The sequence below is a fragment of the Plutella xylostella genome, chromosome 14 (assembly GCF_932276165.1).
Source record: "Plutella xylostella chromosome 14, ilPluXylo3.1, whole genome shotgun sequence".
Lineage (NCBI taxonomy): Eukaryota > Metazoa > Arthropoda > Insecta > Lepidoptera > Plutellidae > Plutella > Plutella xylostella.
The window spans coordinates 7704112-7724925 of record NC_063994.1 but is presented as its reverse complement, the minus strand read 5'-3'; positions in this window follow the sequence as shown (position 1 = coordinate 7724925).

Sequence of the window (20814 nt, the reverse complement as noted above, 5' to 3'; positions counted from 1 at the left end):
GTAACAATTGAGTTTTATTAGGCTTTTTAATTCTAGCTTTAGCGATGCGTCCGCGCTTTTTTGATGTATAGATGTGTATAGGTAAGTTTGTTACAACTTTATCGTGAGTGTATCGCGGGGCGAGCTTTTGTCGCTGTGCGGCAGGGTTTCGAATATATATCTCCTGGTTGACGTTATAGTCTACTACAGGTTCACGGCTAATGTTACGCTGTGTCATTAAGGACTCGCGGTTTGACAGTGAAGACTCATGAATGACACCATATACTGTCTCCATTGCTCGACGGTGATCTTGTATGTACTGTTGGTATAATCTAAGGTTCAAATCTAAGTCAGTGGGGTCTCTAGGATCGTAATGTCCAGTTATTAATTCGAATGGTCTAGCTTTGGTCAAACTATGTGTTGAACTATTATACGCTATTAGTGCTATTGGGATGAGGTTCGACGCGGGCTCGTTTCGGTATTGTAATCTTAGTAATCTCAGGTGTTCAAGCAGTGTACTGTGAAAACGTTCTATGGCGCCGTTTTCGTTTGGGGCATGTGCTGCTGTGGTGTGGTGGTGTATTTTGTGCAATTTGAGGAATTCGCTTACGACTTGATTATTAAATTCAGTTCCGTTGTCTGTTGTGCAAGTAAGGGGAAAACCGTGATGACTACTGAATAAGATAAGAGCTTTTACTATGTTCGGGGCGGTACAATCTGGTAACCGGTACGCTTGGGCGTATTTTGAAAATGTATCGATTATGGTTAAGTATTTTTCGTGCTCAATAGTTAACACATCCATGTGGATTATTTGAAATGGCTTTGAGGGCGGGGGAACAATCTGATATTCCTGACGCGGGGGTGCACGATCGTACTTTGCTCGTCCACATATTGAACATTCATGAATAAATTTTGTGACACTCTCTTTTAACTTTGGCCAGAAATATCTTTGAGATAAAGAGAGGTGTGTTTCATTTATGCCACGGTGGTTGGTTTTTCCTGTGTGGTACTTAGATATGATGTCCTGTTGTACTAAGTAGTCGGTTATGTCTTGTAGTTGTCTTTTAACTAGGACGAGGTTAAGGGATGAACTCTGTATAAAATAAAATAAAATAAAATAAAATAATTTTATTTCAGACTTATTAAATTAATTACAATCAATAGTCCATATGGTGGTTAGTAAACATGATATTATAATGAAATGGTTAATAAATACATAGTTTTATAGTTTTTTGTAAAATCGGGACGATAGTATACATTTTATCTAACGGTTCTACCAGGATTGCTGTCTTGAATTTGGGGTCAATGTGATTTTTTGCCACTGAAATTATGTCATTTTCGAATGAATTCTCGCTGACTTCTATTATGGTTTTTTGAAAATTATCGAATGGTTTTGTGGTTTTTGGTTTCGCTTTATTGATTTTATTGACAATTTTAATGTGAATTTGTCTTTTGAATTTATTCAGGGGGTCATCAGTAGAAGGTATTTCTAAAATGGGATCTTCTACACTAGTATGGGCTGTAGTTACGGGTAAGTCATTCTGTAAGTCGTCATCAAAAATTGGGTTTTGACTGGGGGCGGTATCAGTTGAAGATTGACTCCGCAATGGTCTTTCATCTGGGGCGGACAAGGTAAGGGATGACCGTCTGGATGATGAACTAGAGCTTATGTTCACAACTACTGACTCTAATTCATTATTATTAATTTCGATCCGAGATAGTGCATCCGCGTTCGTATTATTTTTGCCTTTTTTATATATAATAGTATAATCATAGGCTGACAAGCTGAGTCGCCATCTAGTAAGGCGTGGATTGGGCTCTTTAAGATTCATAAGCCACTGCAACGGCTTATGGTCGGTGATTATTTTAAATTTTCTGCCAAAAAGGTAGGGCCGAAAGTATTTAACGGCCCACACAATAGCGAGGAGTTCCTTTTCGATAGTGGAGTAGTTAAGCTCACTATCGTTAAGCGTTCTTGACGCATAAGCTATTGGTCGGTCAGACCCGATTGGTCCCTGCGACAAAATCGCTCCTAGGGCCACGTTACTGGCGTCGGTGGTTAGTAGAAACTCTTTACTAAAGTCTGGGTAGATAAGTACGGGGTCATTAGTCAGTAAAGTTTTACAGTGTTCGAAACACTTTACGTAGTCGGGTGACAAATTAATTTTCGCGCCTTTTTTCAAACAAGCAGTTAGCGGTTTGGTTAGACGAGCGAAGTCGGGGATAAAACGCCTATAGTATCCTAATAGCCCGAGAAAACCTTTTATTTGTCTGGGGGTCCTAGGGATGGGATATTTAGTTATTGCCGAAATTTTCTCTGGGTTGGGTTTCACTCCCTCGGGTGTAATCACATGTCCTAAATATGGGGTCTCGCGTTTTAAAAATTCGGACTTGTCCATTTGAATTTTGAAGTTAGATTGTCTGAGTCTGTCAAATACTTTTCCGAGGTTAACTACGTGTTCTTGCAGTGAAGTACTGAAGACTAATATGTCATCCAAGTAAACTACACAAATTACATTCTGGAGGCCTCTGAGGATGTTGTCCATCACTCTTTGGAATGTGGAAGGGCTGTTCTTAAGACCCATGGGCATACGGAGAAATTCGTAGTGCCCATGGCCGTCGGCTACGCTGAATCCAGTCTTGTGGATGTCTGCTGGGTCCATTTCAACTTGGTAAAATCCACTACAAAGATCTATGCTAGAAAAATAGTTACATCTTCCTAGCTTATCTAGGATGTCTGAGATATTAGGGATGGGGTACTTGTCATCCACGGTCTTTTCGTTGAGCTTCCTAAAGTCAACTACTAATCTGTGCTTTATTTTGCCAGATGCATCGGCTTTCTTGGGTACGATCCATATTGGTGCATTCCAAGCAGATGATGAGGGCCTAATTATGCCTTGGCTAAGCATTTTGTCTATCTGATTCTTAACTTCCTCCCTATGAATGTAAGGGTACCTATAGGTTTTGCTATGTACCGGGATTTCGTCTTTTGTGATAATTTTGTGTTTGATTTGGTTGGTAAAAGTCAAAGGCTCGTTTTCTAAATAAAAAATGTCAGAGTACTCATTACATAATGATAATAAGTTAGCTTTCTCCTCTGGGTTCAAATGGCCGGTGCGCAACCGCGATAGGACTTCTTGGAATCGCTCGGTCTTGCCATTGTTATAATAAGTGCATGGCATAGTCTGTTCGCTAAATATATGTGCGCGCATTGGTTCGCTTAGGGTGAAAATTTGGTCATTGTGGGTCGGGTTGGAAATTTCTATTAGAGCATGACTATTTTTGGCAGTAGACAAACAATCTATGATATTGCAACCACTAATCGTTTGTCCGTCAATAGAAACGTCTCCTTCAGAAATGTCAATCGGCACATGTATTAGTTGGGTGGACTGTGCGGGTATGATAACTTCAAGTAAGTTAGTACTTTGTCCTGATTGATACATGTAAATGGGATTTTCTGTATATTCAGTCTTTAGTGATCGGGACTTAAGGTCAATTTTTGAATGCCACTGTTCCAGCAGGTCGCATCCAATCAATCCATCAAAGTACTCATGAAATCGATAGATATAGAGTTTGATTGGTTTTTCGTCTTTGATTTCCGAAAAACATGGGATGGTTATAGAATAATGATTTTGGGTTGTCGCGTGAATGTTGGTCACTGTGAACGGATCATAATCGGGGGTAATGTCGGCAAAAAAGCTTTGTACTGCTTCGGGGCTGATGAAAGATTGATTCGCGCCTGTATCGATCAATAATTTTAATGGTGGGTTATTGATTTGGATGTACGGTAAGTTACGCTTATTCTGTGAATTAAGTTCTATTCTGGGGCCGTATTCAACTGGTCCTTGCAAAAATTTTCGTCCTCGTTTTGGGTAAAATTTTCAGTCTGTGGTTCGCTAATAGTAACTACGTTTTGGTCATAGTTATAGTCAGTTATGTAAGTTTCTGGACAGTAGTCATAGTAATTGTCTGTAGCATAGTCGAAGTCGCTGAAATAAGGGTCACATGTTTCATTAACATTAAGCTGCTGCTGCTGACGGTACTGCGGTGTAGGAGGCAGCGTATGGGCGGGTGGGTGAGCCACGCCACTCATAGGCCTAGGGTATTGCTGTTGAACGCTGTAATTGGGTTGGGGCATGTTAGGGCGGGGGGGAATCTTAAACCCTGTGCTCATGTTAGATCGGGGTAATGCTTTCATCATTTGCTGTGTCCTAGAAATACCCTGAAAAGGTGGTCTGAAATTCGACACTTGTGGTTGTTGTTGCTGGTTAAATTTTGGTGAAAAGTTAGAATTAATATTCTGCATTGGTACCATGATATTGGGCCTAAATTGTCCTTTAAACGGGTGATTAAATAATTGATTTGCATTGGGGGAATTGTACATAGATTGTTTCCTAGGATTGGTGCCATAATTATTTTTACTTTGCAAGTACATGACATTTAATTCTTCTTGGGCAAATTCTAATGCTTTTTCGAGTGTATCAGGACGCATGCAACGAATGCGAGAACCAAGTGGCTCGCTTAACCCACGAATATAGGTTTGTAGAGCTAGTTTTTTATATAGTTCGCGCTTAGCTTCAACAGTTGTTGAAACGGATTCATGCAGTTCTACATAGGTCATGATGGTACTTAGTAGATTTTGTACACGCTCATAGTATACTTGGGGGGTGTCAGATTTTTGGGTTAACATAGATAAGTCGGTATATAATGCTGTTTCGTCTCTGTGATCCGAAAAACTATTAATGAGGGCATTTCTTATGCCATTCCAGTCCCTGGGAATGCCATTTGTTGCTAGCATTCCAGCAGCGGGTCCCGTGATTTTATTGAGGATACCATTCAAAAGGGCTGAGTTAGTAAGTTCATTTCCAGGGGCTGGGTTCATATAATTTAAGATCAGTTGATCGCAAATGTCTAAAAATCTGACCAGCACGTTAGTGTTACCATTAAATTCAGGAACTAACCTAAGAGCTCTCCAAATTTGGTCTGTGACGTCATGCATGTTGCTAGGACGTCCTTCTGATGCTACACTCGGAGTACTGGAGGGTGTTCTACTCTCCATCTCTGAGTCTTCTTCTAACTCTTCTAATTGATCTAATAGGTGTTTATGAAATCTAAGAGATTGTCGAAGGCTAGTTGTACTGGGTTTAGAACCCTTATTACTCCTTGGGTGAAAAATTTTTACTACTTTAATTTACTACTAGTTAAAAATAGGATCTTACTGGGTAGGGAATGGGAATAGCAACTAATAGGAATATTGTGCTACTCACATTAACAGATGATTCTGCATAGCGCCTGGGCTCATCGAGGTTCGGATGAAGACGCGGGTGGGTCCTCTGTCGGCGACACTTGTAGGTTCGTAGAGATAGTCAACGCGGCGGCGATGCTGCTATCAGTAGATCGAAGTTGGATTCACTGACTCGACTACCTCTCCGTCGACTGCGCCAATTACGATAACTGGACGCCGAAGAGGGTTTTTAAAAACTCAAATTGATTTTTGAGATATTTAATTAATTAATAAATGATTACATAGAAGTGATTAAAACTAATTTATAACTATCTGATCTCGATGATCAGAGGATTGACCTTCGGCTACCGCGATTGGAGCACAAAGACACCTTTTACACTAAAAACTGTCCCACGGAACTTTTGGAATTTACTTGTCAGCACTAAATGAATAATGAAGCAATCACAATACAGTTCCTTTGAATATGGGTATGACGAAATATGTGTAGAGAGGGCTTGCACTCGTAACAAGCATGCCAGCAAATAAAAATAAATAAATAAAAATAAATAAAGTAATTTCGTCGCCTGAAGATCCTCAGTCGATCAACTCAGTCAAGTATACCTGAGGGTGACGATTGAGCGCACGCTCACCATGAGTATGCAAGCGGTCAACACAGTCTACCAGGCGAAGGCCGAGTGGGCTATGCTCTGACCCATGTTGGCTTCCCGACTCCTTCTGCGCACGAAGCTGGGGATCTTTAAAACATACATGCGTTTCTGTATTAACTACGCCGCTCACTATGCTCGACGACCAACTGCAAGAGACTCCAGGTACAGCAAAACCTGACTCTGAGGACTATCGTCGGGGCTGAATGGTACGTTAGAATTGACGTCATCACCCGCGACCACAAGATCAAGTCGATAGAGGAGTTTGTGATCCGTCTGCCGCGTATCATGTAAGATCCCGCCTAGAATAGGCCGCACAAACATCTTCACTACCTCAGCCCACCTTTGACCGGCCTCACAAAGGCAGACCCTATCCTTGCGAGGTCCTACTGTTGGTACCAGCCGACGAAACGGCTCCCTGAGTCTATCCACCGAACCGGACAACATTCATCGGGAGCTAAGCTGGCGTCCTAAGAATTAAGCGGCCGCATGCCACCTGACTGAATAGGCACCCGGAAGGCTGAGGAGCTGAAGGCCCGGGCAAGGAGTGAATCCCTGAAGAAGAAAATTCACTCGCTTATAGAATTCGTAGTTACTTCACCAGCCAGACAGACGAACCTTATAGAAATTGTGAACACCTCTGCTTCCTTTGCCGCCTATTTTGAAAAAGGAAATTGCAACTTTATTATTTATCCTGTCTCCTTCCTATCTGCATGTTTAGGTATCCCAAGACCTCAGAAGCGTACGGCTTCTTTGAAAGTATCGTACCGTAGGGACCATTTAAATATAAAAATCTTGTACCTATGTCTTAAATAAATAGATAAGATATGAATTCTATATATCTCACAACAAGGATAAGTAAAATCGGTGGGCTTATTACTTAAAGTAAGTCAATCAGATAGGTAGGTGGAGAGATTTTCCACCTATCTACCAGATTGACTTGGCAATCGCACTAAGCAATGTGATTTATTAACCATAATTATTAGTTGTGAGGTATATAGTGTTTTCATGCGATTTTCAAGTCAATCTAATTATTTAAGACTTACAAGATTTTTGCTTATAACTTAAAATAGGAGAACCCTTTAGTAGAAACTGATAAAATAAACTTACTTGGTATTAGGTTAACTGGTAGAGAATGCTACTAGCATTAAGTTCGCCTTTGTACAATGTTTTTTATGTGCAATAAAGAATTTATAATAATAATAAGTACGTGAAACTCACAACTTTTTTTACGGTTGCGAGGATTCTTCCAAGTTATGTTTTTGATGGCATTATGCTTTGTCTCGCTCATACTCTGTGAAAAAACTAGTGCTGTCTCTTTTTAATTCGGGTTTTTATGAACTTAACTGAATATGTTTCGAACCATAAGGTCTGATGTGAAAATGTGACCGCATAGAAGTGATATTTAGTTGGACAAAAGGGTACGTTATTGATATGAGATCAACTATTTGCAAGTACTTCTGGACTATTGTTTACAACCGACCGTAAAAAATAACATTTTTTTCATATTTGTACAGCCATAACGTCTGAAATTATTAACAGTCTGTATGGTTCAAGTGTACTGTGGATATGCGACCACTTTTAAGAAATTGAACTTTTGAACGAAAAGAGATAGAGATACGTGAGTTAGACTAAAAGAAAGAGGACAAAAAACTGATAAAAGAACTCTTAAAAAGTGATTTTCGCAAAAAGTGGACATCGGCCCTCTTGGTTCTGATGTCGAGAAATATATTTTACTTTTTTGCTTATTCTTAGAAACCTTTGAACTAATTACTTTTATGACCGATCGATTACACGTGCCACCTACGAGTATAGTGCCACAATCTTATCTGTTCCGGTGACGGCGTCGCTGTGGCCGAATCCAGTGATGTCATCGATTAAATTTTGCCTATTTGTGGTTTAAACGCATTTCTGCTATTGCCAATTTTATAATTAGGTACATTCATAAGTATAGATAAATCAAAATATTGGGTCGATAGTAAATGAAAGAGGATATTATATATCATACAACATTTGTTGTATGAAAAATTTGTACACGGCGAACAGAAATAAAATAAGTTCTAATTATGTTCTGATATAGGAGATTAAATCTAGATTACAATGGTATAGGTAATATCAGATCTGTGGGTCGTGGAAATACCGAGATAGACAGACTTAAAAAAAAACGATTAATTATTTATTTATTTATGAACACTTTATTTTACATTTTCTAAAGTAACAAGAAATAAGAGCATAAAATTAAAAGAAATTCAGATAATGTACAAAGGCTAATTGCCAAAAAGCTATTTCTTCCAGCCAACCCTTGATAGGTTGGGAGAAGATGTCATTAATCATCATTATTTCGTTTAAAATCGCTGCAGGTGCGCGAAATTCTTCTTGGTATACTGCCTAAGATTTAAAGTGACATGTCACCTGTAATCAAAGAAAAATAAAGATTATATACTGTTCATTATGAGATTATCCCATCCCGTCTCCACTGCAGGGGCACGGGATGGGGTGAAAATATTAATAAAATGACATGTGAGTATATGGGTAAAATTATTTGTCATATTTGGCAACACTAACCTGTAGCCGCTGCAACTCGTTCTTTCAATTTTTCAAACGGAATTAAAGGCGTCTGAATACGTTATTCTTCCTGCATAAAAGCCAATATATCTAGTATTACTTTTCTTGCATCACATTTTAGCGCTTTTGGCATTATTTTCACGCAGAAAATCACAAAACAAATTAAATAACGTAGCGTCAGCCTCTTCGCAGAAATTGACAACTGAAATAACGCACAGAGTATGAAATGACGTTTGACAATGACGTCTCGTTAGTTGCACATTTTGACCACCGGAACAGATAAGATTGTGGCACTATACTTAAAGGTGACCACTGACTGAATATTCGCTGTGAGCACGTTAAGGAGAGAGAGAACTAGAGCATTCTTTAGTGATCTTTTAGTGTAAACAAAACTCGTATTTAAGCCTTAGTAAGGCATGGCAATACAAATAGATAGATAGATAGAATACGCTTTATTTGCACACCAACAAAGAATCTTTATTATTACAAATAGACGACCGAATGGCGTAGTGGTTAGTGACCCTTAGTGGCCCTACTGAGCCGAAGGTCCCGGGTTCGATTCCCGGCTGGAGCAGATATTTGTTTAACACAGATATTTGTTCTCGGGTCTTGGATGTGCCCGTAAAATGGCAATAGGCCCGCCCCCTATTACATTGGGACTAACATAACACTCAGGCGAAAAGTGGGTGCAGCAATGCACCTCTGCCTAACCCGCAAGGGAGTACATTAGTACAAGGCGTGAGTGTGTGTGTGTGTGTGTGTTTTTATTATTACAAATTTTGTTTATTGGTTTTCGCCCGTAACTCAAGGTACTAGAGTTGAAAAAAATAAGGTGGCAATTATTTTCCCTTGGAACAGAGCAAGAACTGAATTAGAAACTTTGTGACTTTTAAGAGTGATTTACATCAAACGAATACAGTGTTCTAAAGCTTAGTATAATAAGATCATTCTTTTGATGCTATTGGATTTAAATCGACCTTTTGACGCGTTATACAACGTCAGAAAGCAAATATGACAAATTGAACATCTTGTTTCCAAATGGTTTCTTGCAGGAAGTGTCAAAAGCAAAGATTGCATTTTACTCGTTTGTTCAGAAATCCATTCCCAGTTCCCATTAATTATCTTTTTGGGGTCCCGTCAACGGCTTCGTTGGGATTCATTAATAAGGGAGTTATAACATATACGTACAATTAATATACCTACCCTAATTTATAGGGTAGTAGGTTTATTTTGAAAAATAACATAAACCTAGATCAATAAAAGTTTTCTATCCATTTTCTAACAAAAGATTTCTAAGTCGTGTGTTTGATTTTATTTATGTAATTATTGTTCAACTCCATGTTGTTTGAAAATAGAAATGATTGCAACAATTTGCGACTCTCGTTATAAAAAAAAATTACTTTTCACTGCTCGAACGGTGAGACAATCTCGCACTAGGCCCTCTGGTCATTAATGCAGGGGTACGCAACCAGACACGACTATCAATCTCGGTCGCGTTTCTTAGAAATTAATGCTGGGTTTGCGATGAGGGCGGGAGGGTAGTACGTTATTTAAAATGACTACTGGGAAATAGAGCTCAACTGGAACTGCGCTGATTAAATATACAGGGTGTTGCAAAACTGGTGTAGTAAGCTGTGAAGGGGTGACTCAGGGGTGCACGAAAAGAGCCTGCCCGAGTGACGTGTATCACGTGTAGGTACATAGAAATACAAAAAGTATACTAAAAAAAGAAAAAAGGCAGAATAAGGCCGCCTTATTGCTTATAGCAATATCTACCAGACAACCTTTCAATTATCAATCAACGCTGCCGGTGAGGCGACTAAACCCGCGGGATGTGAACGGGACCTTACTTAATTAATTCAAGAACGCCAAACCACAGTATCACAGTATTTCACCGTCCATTATTATATGCGGTAAATAAATGAAGGCCGGGGTTGCCACTCTACGGATTTAGATAAGGATGCTTTAGCCATTGGTACTCAACCTTTTTTATATAAGGGCCACAAACACGTTGAAGTCATGGTGTCGCGGGCCGCAAGCAAATTTATTAAATTTTTTTTTTAAATATTAAGAAGCGATGTAAACTATTGAATAATAATATAAAAACACATGCATATACTACTCTGTGTAAAAAGTATCGGGATTAGATCAATAAAACAAAAAAATATTGTTATTCATCCAAATTTATTTTATCACCTTCAAAGTATGCCCCTTCAGAAACGATAGACATACGCCAACGAATTATCCAATGATCATAACATTTTTTAACGCTGTTTCCAGAGTTGGGTTTAGTACTCGCAGCGAATTTTCCTTTTTGTCTTCTATCGATTGTTAGTTAAAATCATGTTGACTGTTTTCGTTGACTACTGTGGTGTTGTACACTCGGAATTCTTGCCAGAAAGTAAAACGGTAGGATAATAATATTATTTGCGGGTTATGTAGGATTTAATACAGCAAATTCGACGAAAAGGGCCAGATTTGTGGAAAAAAAATCGAGAAAAGATTTTGCACTACAATATCGCGCCTTTCGCACAAGGATCATCATTGTGAATGAATTTTTGAGCAAACACTCAAGAAATACCATCGAGCATCCACCATATTAACCAGATATGGCTGCAGCTCATGGCTCTAGTTTTTTTTTTCTTAAACTCAAATTACCACTTCGAGACACTGTTTTCAATCGATAGAAGACAATAAGGAAAAATCGCCGCGCATACAAAACTTGTGTTAAAACTGCGTTTAAAAAAATGTTATGATGATTGGATAATTCGTTGGCGTATGTGTATCGTTTCTAAAGGAGCAAATTTTGAAGGTGATAAAATTAATTTGGATGAATAACAAAGAAAAATCGTTTTATGGATATAATCCCGATACTTTTTACACAGAATGTATATTCTCTATTATCTCTCATGGCACACGGGCCAATGATAAAGGCCCGGCGGGCCACATGCGGCCCGCGGGCCGCAGTTTGAGTATAGCTGCTTTAGGCTCAGTGTCCACCGAAAATGTGCAAAGTTAGTAGCGATCAGTTTTTTGTCTATCTATGTTATCAACACTATACCTAATTATAGGATATCGTTCAAGAAATATGACTGAGGAGTGAGAAGACTGATTTGTTTTTTTGTTTTTTTTCGTGTATTTACCAATTAATTTACACAAATTTATTTGACGGGTAATTCCAATTTGGCCCTTATCTACAGCCACTTGACTCACTTCATATCTCGAGTTGGTTCAAATCATCTACAGATTGAGTGGAGCCAAAGCTTTATTAGACTTTAGGCATTTTAATGGCACATCGAGATGTTTATTACTTACGTAGAATGGAACATAAATGCGGGGCACTATTTTGTTTAACTACTAAGGGAAAATAATTTTACGAAAGGTACTTTATAGGCCAGGGTAAGATTTCGGGCATTACGTATTCCTATATTTATGAAGCAATAACCTTATATTGCCGCCCACGTGAGTTTACATATAAGTACAAATAACAACTCTACCTTTTGAGACTTCAGTGCCGCGCCGTGACAGCACAACTATCATCCCTTCTGCTGACAACCCTATTTCATCTATTACAATATAAATTAAAAAGTGATCGCTGGCAACCCTACGCCAGTGCCCGCTTGATTTATCACTGACTGCGCTGAAGCCGGGACGCTAATACGACTAAGTAGGAGCTATTTTCTAGACCAATAGCCATTTGTATCCCTGCATTAACCGACAAATAGGTTTGCACAGGAACTATGTCACGGTTATTCAGGATATTTAGGACTAAAATTAGAACGCCAATAGGCGTGGTAATGTGCTCTATAAACCTTCGCCTAACTCGTAAGGTTTGTTTACGTTAACGTTAACGTGCTACATAGGGCAGCATCGCCTTGTCCTAAGAAGAAACCCCGTTCGTTATTCTTTCATTGTTTTTGTAAAACCAAAATTATTTAGAATGTCCCAGACTCACAGGCTTATTAATACCTTTTCATTTCGAGTAAGGTCTCTTCGGATTCCAATACGCAACCCCATCGCTCCGAAAGCAGGCTCACTGCCACCTAAGCTACGTTGTCGTCTGATAAGACTCAAGCACAAGTGTAATGATAATAATATCAAGTATTTTTTGTTCAAAAAAGTAAACACGCTTGAGGTTCAATCACACTAAAGTTAATCACTTCAGACAAGATACTTAAACTAAATGAAGTGCATAACGCTTTGCACACTCGCGAGATTTGCATCGCAAACTGTTTAGTATGCTAATGTGGTCTCAGCCAGTCGATTAAGCTACGTCAGTCACATATTCATACGAGGCAGGCTCCCATACCCTGCTCCATTGACATTTAAAAGGGTTTGTCGATTAATCATTCTGGAAAGTCTGGAAAACTATGAGAGAACTACTTATATCTCTGCATTTTCGCCCACACACACCCACAGTTGACTGACCAAAGATAAGAAACACGTAAAAAGTTTACTTGGTACGATTTAGACTTTAGACAAAAGAGAGAATTGTTTTAAGATTGTTTATAAGAGATTGAGTTTTTGTATGTCTCGGACACTTTTGTATGTAGACTTGCCCTATCAGTTATTTATCTGGGCGAATGTTTTTTCAGTGTGCTAGATAAAACTTGTCTTACTCTACTAGGAACTTTAATATTGTGACTGTACCAACCCTGGCATTTTATGTAGTTTACCTACCTAAAACCAATTTATTTTTGAACTGACCTGGGACTGAAAAAGAGGGCACTTCTACGTCTGTCTGTGCCAACATACACCCGAAACGATGGGATTGTTTAAGTGCCGTCTAATCATATTTCTTCTGGACAACAATTTCTTGAATACATCTTATCTACCTTTGACTACGGAAAATATTTTATATCCATACAATTTTAATTTTACTAATCATCCCCTTTAACCCAGATATCCCCAACCTCCCCTGCATGGCTGCAAGCAGTACAGAGGCGGGTAGAGAACGTCCGGCGAATCACTGAGGACATGGCGGCGCGGGGGGCGCGGCAGTCGGGACACTACTGGAGCCTGCCCGGGACATTCTTGTTTATGGTCTATGTGAGCAGCGCTTTGGGTAAGTAAGAGTGAATTCTAGGTAGACTCTGAATAATAACTAGTATCTACATGTGGGGGTGTAAGTGCTTGCTTCCCCTTACTTGCATCCCGGAGTCGTGATATCGCAGGATACACAATAGATTTTTATTGTGTCTGATTTCACTGTATTCTAACGGTTAAATGACCTCATGCATTAAGCGCTACATCATACTATACCTATCCTAGGATTTTATTATCTAACTGCTCCTTGTAATAAAACCTAGATATACCTAGGTATTTATGTATCAGACCGTAATTCAGAGTGTTGGATGGAATAGGCTACTTTTACCTATTCGTGGTCTATTCACTTTTGAGTAGACACTCAAATAAAGCCGGTACGTTAAATTTCTCACTTCTGCAATCAAGTCTTTCATATCACACTATACACAAAGAATTTTCGGTCCAATGAATATTATACCCGTTACCTATTTGTATAGAAATAAACCTGTATGAATCATATAACTTTGTATGAATGCCAATACTTCGGTGGGCACTTAGTTACTGGCTATAACCAAACCACTCATTTTATTTTATTTCATCCTTTTAATGTTGTATATTTTCAAATACAAATTCAAGTAGGTAAGTGCCAATTTCACCATTCTCTGTTAGAGCATAACCAGGGACTTTTGACACATCTGTCATGAATTTTATATGGAGATGACGTTTAATTTATAAATCAATCCCTGTCGGTTAGATAACCGAGAATGGTGAAATTGGTACTAAGTACATAGAATTAAACAGAATATGTATGAAACTTTGTAGGACCCTTGGCCCACTTGCGTGGATCACAGGGTTAAAAATATAAACTCAGAGGTAACTAACTCAGGGTTAACTTTGTAAAATTTTAACCCGGACTTTTGATTGCGCTAATGGAAAATAACCCTGAGTTAGCTAACCTGACGTTTCTTTTTGCACTCTGTGAATCTATGTCCCGTTCCAGGCTGAAAGGGACCAAGTTTCTATTGCCGTAAAAAAACATTGTCTTCTATCTCGTTTTCACCTCACGTCTTTGGATAAAACTATTTCCATTTTCGCAATCTGTCAGTAATATGTATTTTGTTATGATTTTGTTTACAAAGTGTCATATTTGTGATTTCCTTGTAGATATACAATACTAAAATTATAAAAAATTTAAAAGAAACGGCGGTAGCTCAGTCGGGTAAGCGCTCGCTTCTCACACAAAAGATGCGCGTGTTTGGATCCTAGCGCAGACATACCAATGAGTTCTTTGGAATTTAAGTACAATGTGTGGCAACTTACTACCACACATTCTACTTACCACAAAACGTTCAAGAACCTTATCATAAGCAGCTCTCTTCAATCTAACCGTACCAGCAAGCAATACTCAACCAATAACAACAGCAAGTATTGATTTTATTAAACACATCGCGGTTGCAAGTTGTGCTTTAGATAACAGCAAAGATAGCCCTGTAAAGAGCTGTTTCTGGAAACAAAGAGGGAGTTCCGAAAATAACTGTTCAGCAAGCTCAAGCAAGCAGCAGCAGCGACCACCACCGTCACCGCGGCAGCTCGGAGAGGAGAGCCTCCGACAGCGCAGAAAAGGAACGAGTCCCCGTGCATTCCCAACGCCACGAGTATTTAAGTTAGCACCGCGCGTATAAGTAGGCTTATTTTCTGTAAATAAACTATTATTATTCTGTCCACTCCGAGTATTATTTTCTACCTACTCTACTCAATATCTCCAAAAACGTATACCATAGCTCTTACGGTGAAAAAAACATCGTGATCTAAATGTGTACCCTAAAGTGCATTGCACTCTTTCAAAAGCGGCGATACGGCTCGCGACCTATCACGTGAGTACAAAAATGTACAGCGAAAAGTGGGTGAGTCACCTCTGAGTAACTACATTACAGTCATAGTCGTGAGCATATATGTATGTAACCACACCATCGTGCTCTTAATTTCACATGTGGGACCATTTGCTACTTTGCTAGATAGGGGAAAAATATAAGAATGATGAGTTAATCATCATAATCAAACATTTCCAACGAATACAAGAATATTGATAAAAACCTTTTCTTTTGACGTAAGCCGGGTTAGCGTCTTAACCCTCCAATATTGGGGGGTTAAATATTTAAGAGTTTATCCCAAGGTTAGCCGCTCATATTTCAGCGATGCAAGGCAAATTAATAATCTAACCCTTCTTATGTCAAATATCTCCGAGTTAATTCGCTAACCCAGGTCTGCGCAAGTGGGGCTTACAAACTAAAGTGATTACTGTCAAAGTAACTTCAAAAAAGGATGGTTACATCGACATGAATGTAAACCTAAACACACATCCTATGTCTCACTAACATAAATTCTTCAGTTTCACAAAGAATGTTACTAGGAAACCCTAAAGATCGAATATTTTATGTTTACCTTAGCAGTATGAAAGAACGATCCATTTCGTTTAACACACACATAAAAATAAACAGTGTGTAAAGACAGAACAGTAACTGCAGGAGTTACATAAAGTACCTGCTTAGTGTACAGTGATGCCAAAAAGTGGTGTTATAAGTTTTACGTGTGTATATTATGTGTCTACCCATGGTCCATAGGCAACTGGGCAGGTTGCTGAATATCGTAGGGTCGTCTTACGCAGGTAGGATAAATTATATCTTACTTATTGTTTGACAGAAGTTGTTATAAATAAGTAAAATCTAAGCTAGGATTCCTCATATACGATTCAGCCGATCAATAATTATTGAATCAATAATGGTTTATTACAGGAAGGAATAAGGAATAAGAGACCGTTCGTTCATCAAAATTTGTTCGCAATACACTTTTAGTACCTTTACAAACGGTTACGTACGGGAAGGTAGGTTACCTTCGAATCTGTATACTCGCATTCATCACAGGCAGCGAGACACTGACATGGGTCGGGTGCTGTAAAGTTTCCTGAAGGGCGGAATGCTATTACGTCACAGGTCACAGTGACATGCTGATGCGGCACTCTGTTGGATACCATTTTAATTCAGGAAGTTGAAAATCATGAAAAACATATTGAAAATACGAGTACCTAAGTTACTTATTTTGTTTTAACAGGATAGTTTTTCAATAGAAGCTGAAAAATCGTTAAGTAATTTAAAATATATTGCGTCCATCTATTGGTAAATCGAATTCAAATGCTTTTTCTTCTACCACCGATTTAAAGGAATAAAACATTCGAACTGGTAACCAGTCACCCTGTATATTCTATAACACCCTGTATATACATTTACACTGCTGTTTGTTCCAGGTCTAGGGGCTCCGGTGCCACAAACGGTGTTCGGTAGAGCAGCGACCTTGCTGTACGCGGGAGTCGCTATTCCAACACACATTTTTCTTAGTAAGTCTTTGAATCCTGTATTATATTATTTTTGACTATCCTAACTAATAATATAAATGCGAAAGTAACTGTGTCTGTCTGTCTGTCTGTTACCCTTTCACGCCAAAACTACTGAATGGATTTGAATGAAATTTGGTATACAGACGGTCTAGACCCTGGGAAAGACAACATAGGCTACTTTTTATCCCGGAATTCCCACGGGAAAACTTTTTAAGGCGAAGCGAAGCGCGCGGGAACAGCTAGTTTACTATATATTGTATTTCCTACAACTATCGCTAGGTTATCGATGGACAATCGACTATAGAGCGGTAAAACTAATCCTTATTAACGTTTCCAGCAAACGTTGAGCTCAAAACTAGTTAGCAAACTGTGAACACGAGTAATAAAAATTAATAAATCGATACGGACAAAAGTTTCACTACTGCGAACGCAGCCATAGTTTTTACACTTGATTGACAGTTAATTTAACCGATGGTTTTAGCTCCAATTTCACCATAGTCGGTTAAATCGTAACCAGGTATTGGTTGATCAATTATACGTCATCTCCATACTTAATTCTTGACAGATATGTCAAAAGTCAACCAATAATCCCTGGTTCTGCTCTAACCCACTATGGCGAAATTGGCACAACTGTTCAATCGCAGTTACTCAAAAGATATGAACCTGTGATTGTTTTGGTTTTGCTAATTATTATCATCGTTATGTTTCAGTGGTAAACGCCAGCGCGTGTATTGTGGTGAATGTTGAAAATGTCGTCAGAAATATGAAAAAACATAACCATGAAAAGCTGAAAGTTGCACTGCAGTCGACATCAGAAGAATTTCAGAAAGGTAAGTAAAGTATCTAGACTCATTATTAAACGCTATTCTACCTAACTTGCTACTTATTTTAATTAAAATTTACCTACGCAATACTAGATAACTAATTGTAATATGAATAACAACTTTTAAATTAAATGAAATCTGGTCTGAAGGCTTCTCGCTCAAAGGAAAGAATTCATTGGCTTGGAATTTTTAATACTAGTCGATAGAACCTGGGTTCCTTTCCTAGCTTGCCGAGAGAAGAATTCCTCAGGTTCCCGGTTTCTTTGTGTGTGCCTATATTTTAAACCCATCTTTTTCAAATTATTATGAGGACAGGTAGGTATATACCTATAGTACCAAATACCAACGTTTTTCTTTCAGAAAATGCTTTGCATCTGAAAACCAAGTCAAAAGTGACGACATGGCTGCGGGATATGCCAATGGTCAGTTATGAGTTTTTTTAATATTTTGAGTAAGATTTTGTGTGTGTTGGTAAGTTTTCTAACTACCTAAATTTTAATCTGCATTATGCAGGAGTTGATTTTTCTTATCGATATCAAACTTGGTCCCATGTTGAAACTTACTCAAAGGGAACATCACTGAGAAAATTCCACCCTCATCTATTGTATAGGTACCTATACCTACTTATCTACCTAGTCACCTACACTTTCTCAGTGACTGACGGCCGAATCTAGGATACATATTTTTTTCAGCGGAGGACATGTTCAAATACCGCTTGTAGGTACCTAAATATTACTTACGACATTCAATAGGGAATATGCAAGAGGTTCAAATAAAGGTCAAATATTATTTATAATAAACTTTGTTATTTCATAACTACGCCTCCATCAATATTTTTGATTATAATTTATTTTTGAGCAAGTAAATGAAGTTGAAAAGTACAAAAAAACTTCGGTAAATTCTAACTTCAGAGAAACGTCACCCATTTTCTTAGGGCGGATGTGACGTCAAAATTCTTTATATATCAATCTCAGAATAATAACTTCTTTGCGTTTACGGCAGAAGTTAAATAAATGTCAAGTGTAAACAAAGAAATGTTAATGTCACCGAGTGTTTGTGATGCTCGTTGTGATCAGATACGATAACCTCTCCATTTCTTGTTTGTTTGCAAAGTTTAGGACTTTTTATATTTTTTGTTGGTAGTGTATGGGCTGCCACTAGTTGTTCTATTGTAATGAGGCGTAAACAGCCATTCGCTAGTCAACGAGCCACTCAAATATGCTCCATATTGCAACACAATAAAATTAAATTTGTATTGTAAGTATTATATGACATGAACATGACACAAGTTGCTCTTTCTACTTTTAGGTTATAATGGCAGTCAAGTCGTTAGTATATTTCAAAAATTGTTATTTTTTTCTAAATTAAGTTATGGAAGAATTCTCGTAATCAGAAGAACTGGACACATTAAATTTATTACGCAGTATGAACGAGTAAACTGTGGCAAGCTGCGGAAAAGTTTTTATTATAAATAAAAGATAATATGTATGTTATACGTTATTATTTTTGTAGAATTAAATTCGGGAATAATCATGTAGCATGTGAAAGAAAATATCGTGAGGAAACCTCAATATTTAGATTAAGCACATTTACATTTTAGCACATTTAGATATGTGAACCCACCAATCCGCAGTGGACCAGCGTGGTGGGAAATGGTCCAAGCTTAGGAAGGGGGGTTACCTTTGAGATATGCACAATGGTTCCATTCAAGAGAGCCAGGTGCAGGTTCTTACACCCCCACAGATAATAGAATAGAATGACCCACTAACCCTAGCCTCTCTTACTGAAAACCAAAGTTACAGTAAGTACTTACATACAAAACAAATATTAATTTATATTCATATTGCCATAATAGCGTAATATTGTGTACAAAGGTCCTCTGGTTTGCGCGCTCCCATTTCAAAAGAGCTACTAGTAGCTATTTACGAGCTCCCATTACAAAACAGCCACTGATCACACTTTATACACTTCCTTTTTCGTTTGTTACCATGACAACATTGGTTGGTTGAAAATACAAAAGTACTCTGTGATTACTTGATTAGGTAAAAAATCTATGCCAACTGACGGGACTCATTATTCTGAGCCGTGAAATTAAAAGATTATGACGTCACACCATCCCGCCATCCTGACGGGAATTTGAAAGTGGTCGTGATGGTTGTAATTTTTTATCTTTCTTTAAAATACATTAAATTACTTATTTTGGCGTTGAATTTTTTTTTACTATAAAAAAGTCATGTAAAACTATCCAATAAAAGTATTAAAAAAATTTATGCATATTCCCTATTCAACATGACCATAATTTCCAGTACTGTTTCACCTTACTCTGGCTGGGTCACGGGATCCCTGTCGCCTCCATACTGTACTACGCACTTGGGGCTGTGGTCTTCGGGGTCTCCAGAGGCAAGGGGACGTTTGAGACGTTCGCGTTTCCCCTGGAGTTCACCACCGCTGGCGGTCTTGAGCATGTAAATATGAGGTGTTACTGATTGTCTCTACGTCTGTGTGTTTGTAACACTTAGCTACTTTATATACTTACTCGAAAACAGTTTAGTACTAGAACACAGCAAATGATCTACGGCAGAAATATTGTAGTCTTCGATGAGCACTGAAATATAGCTTGCTGCCGCTACACGGGTTTTTCGTTATCGACGTGAATAATAACACTACTTATATCGCGATTCCCCGTAAATACGGCGCCGTGATTGGTGAAACGGGCACTAAACGAGTTTATTGACGTCGATAACGAACCCGTGTAGCGGCCGCAGACTTTGCACCTCTGCAAGCTCCCTCTACAATACTCTACATATATTTGCAACGGCAGTGGTCATATTCTATAGAACTAACCTCTGCGTTGAACTTAATTCTCGGACTAACCAACTTATTTCTTCTACGACAGTACTCCTACATTTTACATATTCACTTCACCTTACCACGTATCCTTACCTCCCCAGGTAGACCACCCAATGCGAGTGCTATACGGCATCTACATGGAAGGTGCTATGCTGTTGCTAGCTTGTGCTCTGTGCATCATCAGACGGGCCATCCACGAGCCATGGCAGCGTGTTGCGGACAGATACCGACTGTATGTGGAGCCTAGAGTTTGGTAGTGTGGTATAGGAATCAAGTTCGGGTTTCTAATTT